The following is a 16988-nucleotide window of genomic DNA, read 5'->3' as shown; positions in this document are numbered from 1 at the left end:
GGCTTCTGCCAGTCCCCGTGTCTTCTTCGGACCTCATGCAATCAGACCACAGCCTCGCTGAGTAACCAGAGAGTTAATAGGAAGGTAAGAGAAAGGTTATCTGAGAAACCATGTTTTCTTTTAAGAAGAATATTTGATTTATGAATAAAAACATTCTCCACTTCCCGCATATTTCACAATTAAAAAAGGCTTTTATAAGTCTGCCAGCAATCTAACTGAAGAAGTTCCAAAGCATCGAGGGTTGTTGTTTTTTTCTGAATTATTGTGTATAATTTTTTTTTAAGAAAATTAAGGCAAATCATTAAAATTGAAAGGATTTTTTAAATGTTGGCAGAAGAAAGATTTCATTGTCACAACAAAGAAAACTGTTGAGAAATGCTGGACAACGTGCGAGCTACGGCAGTTAAAAATGGATTTTCAGACTGGTTTGGTTTTGTTCTAAATCGCAAGCCAGCGCGCACGGCCCCTTCCCTTCCTGCTGTCAGATGTGCGGGGCTGGTCAGAGATGCTGTCCCGAGGGGTCACGCTCTGCACAGAGAGAGCGCTGCAGAGGTTAAAGGTCTGGTTCTCCAGGCGATGGGAGCTGTAATGGGAGAAGAAAGGCCAGGAAATACTCATTCAGGCAGCGCCAAAAAAGGGCTTAGGTCTGAATCCATAACCTCTGCCGTTAGCCCAGTGCTAATCACTCTTATTCACAAGCAGCTAGTTCCTCCAGCAGCTCCAATAATACCTCCAGACAAGTTGGAACAGAAAATTCAGAGACAGGAACAGATAGTGGCTTAACCTGGATTTTAAAAATCACAGCCCTCTTTGAACTGGGTAAGTGTCCTATTAGCTGCGTGGAGACCTTCCCTGATGGGTTCCTCTTGAGCGGCCTGAGTCTTAAGGAATTCATCTTGTGTTTTCTCTAACTCCCACAGATCCCTGTGCTGTAGCCAAACCTTGAATCTGAAAGGAGCATCAAAGCAGCACTCTGAGACCTTGTCCTTATTAGTAGGCCTGATTTCTGAGTATGCTCGAAACCACCAATGCTGGCCTCCAGCTCCAGTGCTGTCCTGCCCTTTGTACCACCAAGTCTAGATTGTACCACCAAGTGCAGGGTGACATGTGATACGGTGGGTCCACTGGTCTCTAACCGTCTGCTACCTTATTTCAGCCACAAAGCAGGTATGGCAAATAGGTTTCCTCTTGTGAGACAATTCTAATCAGTTTTTTAAGCCTAAAATTCTGTGTTGAGGAGGATTCTGAGGATCTATCTGCATTCAGGAAAAATAATTAAAAGTAGGAAAACATCTATCATTTGAAAACATGGGCTTGCAATTTTGTGAAGAGGCATCATGTCAAAAAGGAGAAGCAGTAAACCCGTTGGAGGTAAAGGGAAGGCCAGGAGGATGTGGCTGGTGGACCTATAACTCGGTAGTTTTTTCTGGAAGGCAATTGGATAATACACAGGGAAAGCCTTAACAATGTTCCTAATCTCTGGATCACTATTTTTACTTCTAGGAACTTATTCTAAAGAAATCAGTTTGAATGCACTCAAAGATTGGTCTGCAAATATGTACATAGGTTATAATAGCTGAAAATTAAAATCTCTACCAATGTCCAAAAAGTGAGTATTGTCTAAATTATGGAACTTACATTAAAAAGATACTATGCAGTCTTTAAAAATTACATTGTAGAGAACTATTTAAAGCTATGAAAATATGTTCACAATATATTGTCATATGAAAAAAATCCAAAAAAGTATACATAGTATGATCCGAATTTATTTTTAAAAATAGAATATAATGATATATATATATATATACATATATATATATATATATATATATATATATATATATATTCTAAAATGCTAACTCTGAATATCCTAAATGCTCCACATGGTTAGGTGTTACTTTTGTAATAATAATTTTTAAAATCATATTTTTTTTGTTTTTAAAGATAATAATAATGGACAACCTAAAGAAACCCTGCAGTGACCATCCACTTCAATTGCCTCCAAAATGTACCTTAGGTGAAAATGTAAATTAGGCCAGGAAGGGAAACATAAATGGGAAAAGGGGGAATTTATTTAGCATATGAGGGAGAAAAATATTAAAGTCTCCCAGATGCATAGCCAGCGTCCCACCGGCTGTCTCAGCTCATGTGAGCAGTTAAATGGACCAAGACCAGCTTCATCCCACAGCAGCAGCAGTAGCCTTTTTTCCCCTGGTGCTTAACCGTCTGAAATAACCACCAGAACACACTTAGAATTATGGCTTTATCAAGACCACCACTAAGTGACTTAATAAAAAATAAATTGGCCATAACGTCAAGGGATGCTGAGCACATATTGCTCAGACGTAGTCAAGCAACCACCCAAATGTGAACTGCAATGTCTTCTTTGAGAAGAACGTGTCCTGCCTTTTTTAAGCAAGCACAAGGACAACTTACCAATTTAGCAGACGTGTGGTGTGGCTCACGCCACAAGCCCAGGATGGGGAATTCATGTCTGTTTTGAGCACCACTGAGCCCCCCACTGCTTGGTTGCATGCCTGTCTCTACCTCAGCCCCAGTTTTTCTACCCTGAAAGCAGAGTGAATTATCTTCAGCTTCTTTGGCCCCCAAAGAATGAATATTGTTGAGATCATGTCTGGAAAGATGCTATTTGGAAGTCTAGAAATGTTTTGTGAATCAGAAAGTTCTCATTTCCTCCTGCTGTAGTTTGTACAATAAGTCCAATAAAGGAAACTCTGGATCTAGTTTACAATTATCTTACTTTCCAGTACAATCTAACACTTAAATAATCTAAGTAAGCTTTTTTGTCCACACTGATTAAAAGTTGTATTGAGTCTATTGATAAAGAAGGTACAAGCTAGCTCAATCTTCACTTTGCCATAGGGAGAGAAAAGCAGCCACCTTGATTTGGGATTGGATTCCCACTAGACTGTTTCCAAATAAATGACTAGTACAAGCATTTGACGCTGTGGTTAAAGAAAACAATCATGAAAAAAAAATTAAAATAAAATACCCAGATATCCAAAATGAAGATAGGTAAATTTTAAAAAGAAGGAGGCTTCTGTTTCCCACAATCCAAATTAGCAGGAGAAAAATAGAATTTCCAGACTTAAAGAAATACCAGGACCATAACCTTTGGAATGGAAAACTTGAAGATCACAAGAATGGGGTTAGTTTCGCTGGCTACTAACTTATTCTCCACAAAATAAAATGTCTTGAGTGACCCATCCATAACAGACTTTTTAAAGCTGACATTTTATGTGAAAAGAATTTTCTAGAGAAGAAGAAAGAATTGTAGTCCCAAACCCTGAGACTTGATATCACACGTTCTGAGAAGCAAGAACCTTCAAGTACCAACAAGTGCTTATCTCTCCTCACAGTGACCTTGAACACAATGCTAAGCAACTCCACATAGAGGCTCCCACAGCCCTGCCCATATATTTATTTCCAAGGTCTTTACTATGTGGAGGTGCTTCTGGTCACAAGTTTGTTGGATACACTGAATGATATAGTTTAAGTTTGATACCAGACTGCTTGGGATAAATAACTTAAATGCTGCAGTAGGGAACCGTCCTTAAAATTCAGGATCAGAGGTGCTACCTAGAATCTAAGCTAAACATATGACCTTTACTTTACCTCTGATGGGACCCTTAGACTCATCAGATATCTAAGCTTCTTTTCCCTAATAACAACTATGGCATTTTTATGCTTGAGCCCACATGCACACTTATTCTCATTTTATGCTTCAGCTGCCTTGGTTACCTTGTAATCATTCTTTTGTTTTAAAACAGAATCAATCATTTAAAAATACTTGACATTTGCTTTTCCCAAAAATATTTCCCCTAACCTTCCCTTAAAAATATGAAATTCAAGTGTAATCGAATAATAGGATAAAAATAATAGAATGCATGTACATCAGACCAAAAAACACAACCCATGTGTGTATAAGCAGGTGGGTGGGTGGATGTGAAAGGGAAAGAGACCTACAATACAGGGGAATACGCTTCACTGAGATCCAAGCAGAGGGCTGGCTCTGAGGAACTTAACGGCAAGCTTAGACAACAGTTTGTTGTACATTTCTACATGTTCACAGTGGAATTCTATTGTTGTTGTGGAAAAATAGCTGAGTCCATGTTGTTTGGTCTGCATGCAAAATAATAAGCAGGGCCGCTACTCAGAGGAACTTCAAAAAGACATTCAGTTCTCTTTTGGAGAGATCGGTCTCATAAAAACAATATTCCAGCTTGCTGATGCTGCCCTTGCTCTGATGAAGGAACTGCCATGCCCTCAGAAGAAACCCAGCCCGCCCTAAAAGTGAATAAATTGGAAGGCATGGGCTTTTGCTTTTTTGGTAGCCTGACCTTTGACCCCCTTTTCCTTCTCCCAGGCAGGGGTCTTTTAAAATTTCTCTTCGGTTTTGTTCTGGATCACTGCTTCCATTTCTCCCGACTCCAGAGTGGCTGAGCCTGTCGCCAAATCCAACAGCTCCAGGAAAAAGCCCGAAGCTTCTCTGGACTCACGGTTTCACCACAGTTCTCTCTTTGTGAAGCAATGCCATCTCCCCAAACCTTCTCTCCTAGCGTTATTTTATAACCTATTGTTTTATTTGGAAACAGTAAAAATTCTTCCAAGAAACCCCAAGAAACAGCTCATAGGAGACGGCAAGTAAATAGTCCAACCATAGAAGAAAACACAAAATTTTCTAAATTGGAACAAATCCCCTCTACCCACCCCCTTCATCCCCCCCCCGCCCCCCGCCACACACACACACACACACATGCACGAATCATTGTAGATTTATCTGTTTTTATCTGGTCTATGAATTTGATCTTTATTTTCACTAATTTATAACTGAAATTAGTATTTTCTTTCAATATTAGAGCTCCTTTCAAATTCAGTGTTTCCTTTCAATATTAGAGTATTTTTGGTCACCCCCAAAAATGCACAGCTATTTTCATATTTCTCAAAATTTACCATTTTTCTCATCGCTACTTTAAAATCATGGTAATCATTAGGCCCATTGCTAAATATTGTCTTCTGATGCAAAGAAGCAAAAATGTTAACGTAGCCCGTGTTTGTTTTTCTTAGTACTTTGATAATTCTGTCAATACAATCCGTTTCTTTTTAAATGTGTACATTTTACACTATTCATTTTAAAATGTCCTTCTGGGAAAGGGTGCAGAGGCTTTATCAGACTGCCCAACGGGTCCATGGTCCTTTTAAAAAAACCTGGCACCCTAGCAGTCAAGGTTTTTGACCAGAGTTTGTTGGTGGTTTAAATGGATGCTTCTCTGGTTAACAGTGCCCATTATTTTTACTTAATCTTTTTATTTAAGTGGTCATCAGTATTGTCCAACGAATGTTGCATTTTCTATTCAAACCTACAACTCCACCTTTTTCAGTGAACTACATACAGAAACAAAACTAGAATTGTGTTTCCTGAGTTTGGTGTGAGAAATAGTTTTCTTAAAGCAAATGCGTCAATATTCACCTGAGGAGCATTGCCCCAACCCTGGCTGTCCCCTTAAACAATTCATTCTTTCCAATGGCCTCTCGTTTAGAAGGTAAACTCAGTGTCCTCGTGGTTGATATGAACTCTCCTGGTTCAGAATCCTTTAAGAGGCTTCCAGCCATATAGCATCACACAGAGAAGGCCGGCTCCGCCCTCTAACATCAAGCAGACCATGTCTTTACGTACTGGGACAGGCTTCGCAATGAGCGCCTCACCTGCTCCGGGCTACTCTACTTCCTGGCACCTTCTGGGTTGTATTCACGGTCACCACCTTCCTTTCACAGGCCTCTAAATGTGGTAGGCATGGATTTCCTTTCACAATACTTAGATTCAGAATTTCTCCAAATCAAATTAAATCTGCTCTGCCCTCTCACCCAAGGAAGCCAGTGGCAAACTCTAGTGGGTACTGAGAATTCCTCCCCACCCCCAAGGAATCTGACTCAAAGTGGGGGCTCTTCCTCATCCTTTCTCCTAGCGGAAGCCGCTTGGCTCCAGGAAACACAGAGATGCCCTCTCAGAGGAGCTGATCCTCTGAGAGCCTCAGCATGCTCTCAAAGCCGGAGAGCACACAGTCCACCTGTTATACCCACCCAGTCCCCACAGGGGGCCCCTGCACCACACAGAGACTCCCTCCAGCCCAACCCTATCCTTCCTCACCTCAGGGAGTCTGACCTCCATCGGGTTTGCCTGCGATAGCTTCCACCTCTCCAAATGCTCTCCTCCATCCTCTCTCACTGAGGATCCATCAGTCCTGTCAATGAACCCAGGCTTTCAGAAGCCAACAACAGGACAGGAAGTCCTTGTGGACACCTGGCAATTTCTCCTTTGACCTATAACCCCAAAGGCCCTAAGCTAATGGAACATGAATGGCTGACTACATTATGGAGAATAAAAGTGAAACCCTACAGCAATAGAAATAAAACACAAATTAATATTCTTAGAATGAGCCGATTCATCATCAGTTAAGCATCACACACACACACACACACACACACACACACACAAACCATATATTTAGCTTTTACCACTCTCTGAGTAGAGACCAAATGCGAGCCAGTTAGCAGGCAAAAGTCATCATCATTTTCAGTGATGCATCCTGGAGATTCTATATAACCAACGACACGTCAGGATATCACATCAAGTAACTACATCTGCTTTAATGATAACAGCAACAACACCCCTCAGCTTGCTTGCCTCATGAGCCATTCTGGGCGGGCCATGTTGGATTTCTAAACTGTATCCCTACTCAGAGAGGAAAACTGTTCCAACTCTTATGGTCATTACTCACTCTTAAAAGATTAATTTAGCAAAAATGAATACCCACCACAGTAATGAATGTAATTCACTGGGAGAGTGGTTTGAGAAAGCTAGCCACACTGGAAACATTACTTCTTAAATTAATGACAGAACTGAAGATTATTTTCAGATTTGGTCAGCATTTTTGAGAAGTAATGATTAGCCAGGGTGGGAAAAATCCAGATTAGTATTAAGTGTTTGCATGTTATGAGGCAGAATAAGCGAAACCCAAGGCTGGGACTTATTATTCAGCCTCTCACCACCCGCTTTACTAGCCAAAAGGGACACATGGGGTCAGACTGTGCTGTAAAACTTGGAGAATTAATAGAGCTGGTACATTAAGTCCCTAGTTACATGGATTCATCACAAATAAGAGCTAATAATAATAGCTAACATTCATTAAGTGCTTACTCCTCCAAGCTGCTGGGAAAAGCACTTTACATGCATTATTCGTTTTACTCCACAAAACTACAGAAGAAGGGAGGTATTATTATTCTCACTTTTAAAATGAGGGAGGGTATTGAGGAACAGGGAAGATGAATAATTTGCCAATGGTCACACAGCTGATTCAATCAATCAGTCAGTCAGTCAACAAGCAATGAACAGATAAAGTTCCTGGCTTCTTAAAATGTATAATAATTCCAGTGAAGGAAAATGTATAATAAGAAAACAAGTAAACATATCTCATTACTGATAATCATTAGAGCTAAGGGCAGAAACATAGTAAAAACAATAGGGTGATGTGGGAGACAGATTAAGAGGGGGTTGCTTCTTTGCATAAATAATCAGAGAAGACTTTTCTGGAAAGGAGAAGATTGAGCAGAGATCTGAAGGAAGGACATGTAGATGAAACGCATCCATATCTGCAAAGCACTTAGAATAGAGCTGACCATTCTGAATGCAATGTCTCCTCATGGGAAAGCATTCCAGAGATAGATTATCAGGTGCAAAGACCCCAAGATAGGAGAGTGCTCAGCACCTCTATAAGAAAATCAGCATGGCTGGAGCTGAATGCATGAGAATCAGGTAAGGGAAGTGATGTGCTTGGAGAAATAATGAATTCAGGGAGTGGGAGAGCCTCAAATGCCACAGTTAGGACTCCAGCTTTTATTCTGAGTGAGATAAGGAGCCATTGGAGAGATCTAAGGCAAGCAGTTATATGATTTGACTTACATTTTTAAAGGACCACTCTATTTGCTCTATTGAGGTTAAAATGAAGGAAATGGGGAGTGACTAAGACAAGGACAGAAGCAGGAAAATTAGGCGGCATTGCAATAATCCTGGTGAGAGAAGATGAAAGATTGGACCAGAGTGGTGGTGGGGGAGGTGGTGAGATGTGGTCAGATTCTGGATATAATTGAAAGGTAAATTCAACAGGATTTCCTGATAGATTAGATGAGCAGCATGAGAGAATGGGAGAATTCAAGGATGTCTTTTACATGGGCAACTGAAAAGAAGGAGTAGCTATGTATGAGATGCAGAAGACAATGGGAGAGTGGGATTTGGGTTTTAGGGGTTGGAGGATGGAAATCAGGAGTTCAGACTGGGTCTTACTAAGTTCAAGGTGGTTATTAAGACTTCCAAGTAGAGGTATTAAGTGGCCAGTTGGCTACACCATTGAAAGGGAAAGGCGGTTTCTCCCTTTTTATATTGTCCCTGATGTACAAGGGAGAGGTCCAGGCTGGAGAGATGAATTGAGCTGTTGCTACCTTATGGGTGGTGTTTAAGAACCATGAGACTAAACTAATTTACATAGAGAGTAAATATGGAGAGAAGGGCAGAGAGTTTGAAGGATTAAGCCTTGGGACACTCCAGTGTTTAGAGATCAGAAAATGAGGTGGAAGAGAAACTGAGAGGAGAGGAAGTGCAGAGCCAATACAGAACGATCAAGTTTTTTTGTAAAGAAACAGAGGAATGAGGAAGCAGCTGAAGGGAGATGAGGAATCAAGAAAGGGTGGAGTTGTCCAAGGTGATAGAAATTATAGCATGTTTGTAGGCATGCATTAGTCTGCTAGGGCCGCCATAACAAAGTACCACAGACTGGGAGGCTTCAACAACAATAAATTATTGTCTCACAGTTCTGGAGGCCAGAAGTCTGAAATCAAAGTGGCAGGGTTGCTTCTTTCTCAGGGATGTCAGGAAAGGATCTGTTCTAGGATTATTTCCTTACCTGGTACATGGTCATCTTCATATTCACATGGCATTCTCCCTATAGGTATCTGTCTCCAATTTCCCCTTGTTATAAAGACACCTGTCATATTGGGTTAGGGCCCATATGAGTGACCTTATTTTAACTTGATTAGATCTTTAATGGTCCAATTAAGGTCACATTCTGAGGTACTGAAGTGAGGACTTCAACATATTTCATTTAATGTGTGTGGTATCCTCTCCTCCCTCTATATGCTTTCATTCCCAAACCACGGATATTTTTAAAAAGTAGAACATTCTAATCACTGAAAAAATAAATAAATTACCTTTTAAAAAGTTATAGGGCAGCCTGATTACTATGGAAACAAGAACAGTGAAGACCTGTGAAGATGCTACTAACATGAACATTTTGGAATACGACAAGAAGGCAAATACATCTTTTCCTTTTCTATTCAAATATGTGGGAAAGGGCAAATATACTCCAATCATTAGCCAAACCTGGACAATGTACAGCTTAATAAATTAGATAAAGATGTTTGATGTTTCTCTTCCATAGAAAACTAAAGTGGTCATAAAATGTAAAATACTTTAATCTGAATGCACTACAGTTTTACAGGCTAAAGACAAGGAGGAGAATGGAATCTGTTTCCTTCTTGTTGCTGTTTGTTTTGACTGACTAAAAGGCTAATGATAGTGCATGCAGACTCTAATATTTTTATGGGGGGTGAGGGAAGGGATAAGGGTTCAGCCATTTTATTTTGCTTTTTTAGGTAATTCTTACATCATTTTTTTTTGCAGTTGCATAGTATGCATAATTTCAGTGTTTGTAAAAAGGGATTCTGATCTTACAGGAAGATATTTTGAATTCAGGGGAAGGCAGAGGGCTTACCTAGCACTTACCCTTTCTGATTTGAAAAATTGTACTTTGGAAAGATTGGCTTAGCATATGCTGGCCTTTAGTCTCAGGCCATCACAAATCACACAAACTGTTAAAACACATTATAACAAGTTTCTCAACCTCAGAAACATAGGAACTTAGAACAGAAAAATTTTATTATGTGGAAAAGGGAGAAGGGTTGCCCTGTGCATATTAAGATTAGTGGCATCAGTGGCTTCTATCCATTAGATGTGAGTAGCCCCCGCCCCCCCCCACCACCACCACCACATCACAACAACCAAAAATGTCTACAGATATTGTCAAGTGTCCCCTGGAGGGAAAACTTGCTCCTGGTGGACAACCACTAAAATATAGAAATAAACTCACAATCACTTGAAATTTTCCTCTTTTTACAAAAAAAAAAAAATTACTTTTTTCCCCCAAAGAGATTTTATAAACTGTGAAAATCCAAATTTCTCAATATTTGCTATATTGAAGAAAGGCTTTCAATGTTTAGTCACCACGTAGAAGCAACAGTCCTGGCAGATGTCCCACTCTTGAGATCATCAGGAGATTCACACAGATCAGTCCATAGCAAAACCCAGACATTGCATTAAGGTTTGAAACATCCTCCCTTAACATCAAATGATTATGATGAACTTAAACTCTACACACTTAAGACTTGAACTGTGGGACAAGAATTTGGGGGCAAGAGTTATAAAGATGAACCTTAAATTTCCTTAAGTCTATAGAATAATTGCTGAGTAAATAACCTTGCACATTTCTTTCTAAAGGACAGCACAGGTAATCATTCCGCATTATTAACTCTTGAGATGATGCCCTACAATGTCTGGGGACATTGGGATTTGCAGAGATTATGTATAACGGACACTTGTTTCTACAATATCACTTTGGCCATAAATTTGTCCCAAATCATCAGCGGTTGCCTTTCTTTACAATGAAGTGACTTGATGATATTTTAAATGTTTATTACTTAGATTTCTTCTCTTTGGAAACAAGCCAGCCAAGTGGAGAAAAGTTTGTACCAATAAGAATGAAAATGTATCCCAAGCTAAGAAAGCTTACTGTGCCTTTCAACATGGCATTGTCCAAACTTGTTTTCATTTCCCTGTATAAGGATTTCATATGCTTTAAAATAGGGTCTTAGTCTGAAGGGGACTTATTGGTGAGCCCTGAAGGTAAAGAAGCCAGAATCAGCAAAGATGCTTTACTAAGTGGGATGGATGCAGAGACTCTTCCCTGAAGATTTTTCCAGAGTTTAGGGAAATTCCCTATGGTTACAACAAGACCTTACTCTTTCTACCATTTTATACTTTTTTCCCCACCTGGATTTCAAAACATCCTGATAATTTTTAAAAACATAGTACTACATATTTTTATTGGGATCTTTCGGTGTACATGGTTTTGTTTAGAGCACTTGGGTTTTCATTGTTTTGGTTGGGATTTTCTTTTTATGAGGTGTTAGGGCAGAAAAGAGGGTGTGTTCTGTTTTTATTTTGGTTGCCACACACTCTTCTAACCCTTCCCCTGGTGTTGACTCCTCTGAAAAGATGATAATCTTGTTTCCTGCATCTGAAGAGAAATTCTTAACAGGCCAAGAATCTTAATCAGAGTTAGATGATTATTTAAGCCTTCCTTCTTCTTCCCACTGACAATAAACCCAAATGAGTCAAAATGCAATGTGTTCCATGGGTTCTTTTCAAATACCCTTGAAATAGGCACACGGTTTTAGCTCTGTCTGAAATCGTCTGTTTCTGATCTACCTTATTTGTCAGCATTGCATTTCTAGAAAGCATACCAAAGAAAGCTTTTCACTGGGCACAACCGTAAAAAAAATAAAATTAACCTGAATCATATCTAAGAAACATGAAAATCTTCCTCTCAAGATCTATGGGTTAAAGAAATGAACAAGGACAAAATACATTAAAAAGTATGTTTCAAGGCCATTTGTTTCCAGATCTAAAATAGGTATTTACTATTTTTTTCTGACTCTGAAGCTGAAGAAAAAGACCAATTTCATTGTATAATTCCCAACTCTACCCTTGTAGTTGGATCTGAACCAGTGTGACAAGTAAGAAGTCTCAAAGGAGAGCAGAACAGTAGTTTTCTTTATTCTTGGAACACCTGTTAAGAGGTTATAGGGGGTTTTATATACAGCAAGTACAACTCCAGTCTTCTCTCTCTCAGAGAAGAAAAAAAAAAGGCCTCATTAAAACATATCCTTTGCCAAAGTTTCATTGCTCAAGAGAGTCAATGTAACTTTCAACCCTTAGGCACTCTGCAAATTGTGCTTTCAACCTTTCCAAGAGCTTTCTTATAAATTCTGAGCTTAAATATATTTCCCATCATTTTCTAGGCTAAAGTGGTTTCTGAATTAATAGGTATTTAACTACAATAGTGGTTAAATGAGTTCTTTCTTAATGAGCCAGCATATTATATGCATAGTTTGCTATCATAGTGTGTATATATATATATATATATATATATATATATATATATAGTCATCTTATAAGTGTAACTGAGAGGTTAGCATAACAAAATGTTCAGGAGATTCAACAGGTAACTAAAACATTTAAAACAGAATAAAGATGTTGTATATTCATAATGGGAAACTTCCAATCAATATGGTAGACTGAATTGGCACAGAGGAACCTCCATTCCATTAACACATAAAAGAATAATAATAATAACAAACGAACGTTAAGCTGAAAGTGAAAACAAGAAGAAGAAAGGCCCATAGATCAGGAAAAAAAAAGGAGAACTTAAAACCAGAGTGATGAGCTGAAGGCAAATGACCCACACCATGTCAATCTCAGAGATAAGCCCAAGAGGCTGAGGTCTTGGTTTAACATACTCAGGGAGGAAAAAGATAAGAACTCAGGCCTGAGAAACTGAGGGGATTGAACTGTGCTTTCTGAATAAAGCTGCCCATATGGGAGATAGGGAATAAAATATCTCTTCCTACTAGCCTGGGCTAGCTTCAAGAACCATACCTTCTTCCTTTGACAGTGAAAGAAGCATTATTTGTAAGTTAACAAAGTCTTAATCCCAGCCCATGATCAGGTGTGTGTTCTATATTCTTCTCTCAAGTGACACAAAAATGCAAGAGTGGCCCATGACATAGAGGGTAGTCTGAACCACTGGAATCTGTAGGTCCTGACTGATAACCCATTCAAACCACTCTACAGGGATACAATGACCCAGGGTGCATAGGGCTCCCAAAGGGACCTTGGCTGCAGAGGACTAATTAACTAATGGACTAACAAAACATGACAAATCATGAGAGGAACAAACCACCAACAATAGAGAGTTGGCACCTCAAGAATTAGAGATAGAGAAACCAAGATGGCGGCATAAGGTATACACCTGTACGTGCTGCCTCTCACAACCACACCAAAACTACAACTAAAAGACAAAACGTCTATCACCCAGAACCACGGGAAGGCTGGCTGAGTAGAAGTTCTACAACTAGAAGGAAAGAGAAAAGAGCATTGAGATGTGCACAAGCGCAGAAAAGCTGAGGTACGCAGGCGTGCGATCAGGCTGGCGGTTGGCGACTGGGTGCGCTGTTTCTTTCAACCCGAAGGGAGACACAGCTCCCCATTACTCTGAACTCCAGTTTCTGGTGAGACTCTGGTGACCCAGACCCCTACGGGGAGAAGCTGGACTGTCTGCCATCGGGTCGGAAAGTGAGGGTGGCTTTCTTGCAGAGCTGTGTGCAGGAATCATTGTTTACTGTGCTGGGGCACGGGACATGGGGACTTGGAAACGCGGAGATGCAGAGACGGCTGACTGGCAGCCATCGCTGTTTGCCAAGCCCTAGTGACTCCCTGAGACCCCGCCCCGCCCAATTTACAAACCCACCCAAACTGTACGCAGCAGCTTTTGCATATAAATGGCCTGCCCTATCACAGCTTACCCTAACAAACTGTAGCTCTGGTCAGACCAGGAGAAATCTGCAGACCTCGCTGTAGCTCCTGCTGGGTGGCCTCAGACAGTAGCTGACCTGCACGCCATTGGAGATCCAGAAGCCAGTGTACCTAGTGGTCAGTGTGAGACAACACCAGATTTCAACTTCTCACATCCATAAATGATACATTCAAGAGGAAGACTCAGTGAGCACCAAAGCCCCACAGAAACAAGTCTGCCTCATAAGGGTGTCTCCAGCACAGCAGTTCTTCCATTATAGGCACACTGGGTCCTCACAGCCAATTGGCCTGGGGGTAAATTCCTCCCAGTGTACCAACAGCAATCAAGGCTGAACTACAACAAGACTGTGCACTCAGCCTACAAAGGAGTGCACCAAGAATATCTACCTCAGGTGATTGGGGAGGCTGAACCACTGGGCCCTATAGGTCACCTACCACACAAAGCCACTCCATCAACACAGGGAAGGAGCCAAAATGCGGAGACAAAGAAACATGTCACAAATGAAAGAAATGGAGGAAAGCAAACTACTGGACATAGAGTTCAAAACCACATTTATAAGGTTACTCAAGAATCTGCTAAAAACCTCCGAGGAACTTAGTGAGACCTTTAAAGATCTTAATGAGAATGCAAAAAAAAAAAAAATGGAAAAGGACCAGTCAGAAATTAAGCATACACTGTCTGAAATAAAGAATATACAGAAATTCAACTGTAGATCAAAGGACCCCAAGAATCAAACCAAAGATTTGAAACATGAGGAAACAAAAAACACCCAACCAGAAAAACAAAAAGAAAAAAGAATACAAAAATATGAACATAGTGTAAGGAGCCTCTGGGACAACTTTAAGCGTAGCAACATCCGAATTTTTGGGGTGCCAGAAGAAGACAGAGAGCAAAATATTGAAAACCTATTAGAATAAATAATGACAGAAAACTTTCCCTACCTGGTGAAAGAAATAGACTTACAAGTCCAGGAAGCGCAGAGAACCCCAAACAAGAGGAATCCAAAGAGGACCACACCAAGACACATCATAATTAAATGCCAAGGGCAAAAGACAAAGAGAGAATCTTGAAAGCAGCAAGAGAAAAACAGTTAGTTACCTACAAGGGAGTACCCATACGATTGTCAGCTGATTTCTCAACAGAAACTATGCAGGCCAGAAGGGAGTGGCAAGAAATATTCAAAGTGATAAACAGCAAGAACCTACAACCAAGATTACCCAGCAAAGCTATCATTCAGAATTGAAGGTCAGATAAAGAGCTTCACAGATAAGAAAAAGCTAAAGGAGTTCATTAACACCAAACCAGGATTATATGAAATGCTGAAAGGTATTCTTTAAGAAGAGGAAGAAGAAGAAAAAGGTAAAGATAAAAATTATGAACAACAAAATGACAACAAATACATACCTATCAACAAGTGAATCTAAAAATCAAGTGAATAAAAAATCTGATGAACAGAATGGACTAATGAATATAATAGAATCAGGGACATAGAAAGGGAGTGGACTGACAATTCTCGGGGAAAGGGGGTGTGAGGGGTGCGGGAAGAGACTGGACAAAAATCTTACACCTATGGATGAAGACAGTGGTAGGGGGTAAAGGCATGGGGTGGGGTGGGGTGGGGAATCAGGTGGAGGGGAGCTATGGGGGGGAAAAAGAGGAACATATGTAATAATCTGAACAATAAAGATTTATAAAAAAAAGAATTAGAGATAATAGATCCATTTAAAATAAATAATTACCATGTTCAAAAAGACAAAGAAAAGAAAAGAAAGCACAGCCTGTACCACTGTTTTCAGATTTCAGCATCATTTTAGCGATCAAAGGACAGAGAGGAGGGCAGAGTCCAGCTTTGAGGAGAGTGTATGAAATGCTACTTGAGAACAGCTCATTTGTCTGGTCTGAATAAGCTGTCTGTTTTCAAAGAGCGAGATACCCACTTCAGGAAATGCTGTTAGTTCATACAAATGACATCAGGAATTACGTAGTTCTACAGTCTTTTTCCTTGAGAGGTTGCACTGACAAGAGTAAAAAGACAATGCAATCTTTTTTGACTTTTTGGCAAACTTTAGTCTGGAAGTTTTATTTGCCATGTACCTGCTTTAATCCTCTTCCAAAGGTGAGATGAGAAGCCCGGGGGAGAGTTTTGATTCTCTACTCTTCCTTTCTAGTAAAATTACTCATTTGTTGTAATTTTTTCCAGTACTGATAACTCTATAAAAATGTTTTCAAATCATGATGACCAAGTAGTTTTCTCTTTCCCTTGTTTCTGGTAATCTTCAAAATAGAAGGAAATTCCCTAAGTAGAACCATGATTGCTCTTCTTAAACAAGCCAGCCCATAAACCTGAGTTATAATCTTAGTCTTATCCCTAACTAGATGCCTGCTCTTGGGCAAGTTACCATAGTTTATTCATCTGTGACACAGGAGAAAACAGCATTTTCCCTAAAGAAAATTCTTGGAAAGTTAAATGATGCAATAATTTCAGCAAATGCTGGTTTCCCCCCTGCCTGCCAGCTTTCAATCAATAATCTTGAATTACATTGGCTTGGTTCATCTATGAATCATAAACTACCTCTCATCTAAAGAACAGTAAAAAATATATGATAAAGCAGTTGAGTTTGCACAATCTCTTTGGACTACCTCAATTCTCAGTTATTTTATTATCCTGCCTATTATTAAAATATGTATAATTTGTAGTTTGGCCATTGTTTAACCAGATATGCAGGAGAAAGTGGATCTGCAGAAAAATCCTTAGGGACCTCTACATTAACTACTTCTGGAATAAAAATTGAATATTTTTACAGGGTGGTTGAGCTTCATGTCGTATGCATAAAATATAAATATAACTGAGGATTGAATTGTACTGACTACCTAAGCAAGTATCCACCCAACAAATGGGTCTGTCCCTATCATTATGAATCTAATCATTTTCTTAAATATAGAGGAGAACCTAACTCAGAATACAGAACCAAATATGGAACCTAGGTGGGAGTGATTAATATTCAGTATAATAAGCAATGTTAATTGAGAATAATATGTTAAATAACTATTATGGTTTTATGTTTAAAGACAAATTTTCACTTAGGAAAAAAACCTTGAGAGAAGTAGAAGTTTAATAATCATTATGAACCTGCATTTAGGAATAATTAGGTGTCAAGAACCATGCGTATTCAATTGAATCTCGAAAAACTTTATAAATAACAA

Source organism: Plecotus auritus (genome assembly GCF_963455305.1).
Source record: "Plecotus auritus genome assembly, chromosome: 6".
NCBI lineage: Eukaryota > Metazoa > Chordata > Mammalia > Chiroptera > Vespertilionidae > Plecotus > Plecotus auritus.
The sequence above is the reverse complement of the archived record's forward strand: the minus strand, read 5'-3'. Positions refer to the sequence as shown.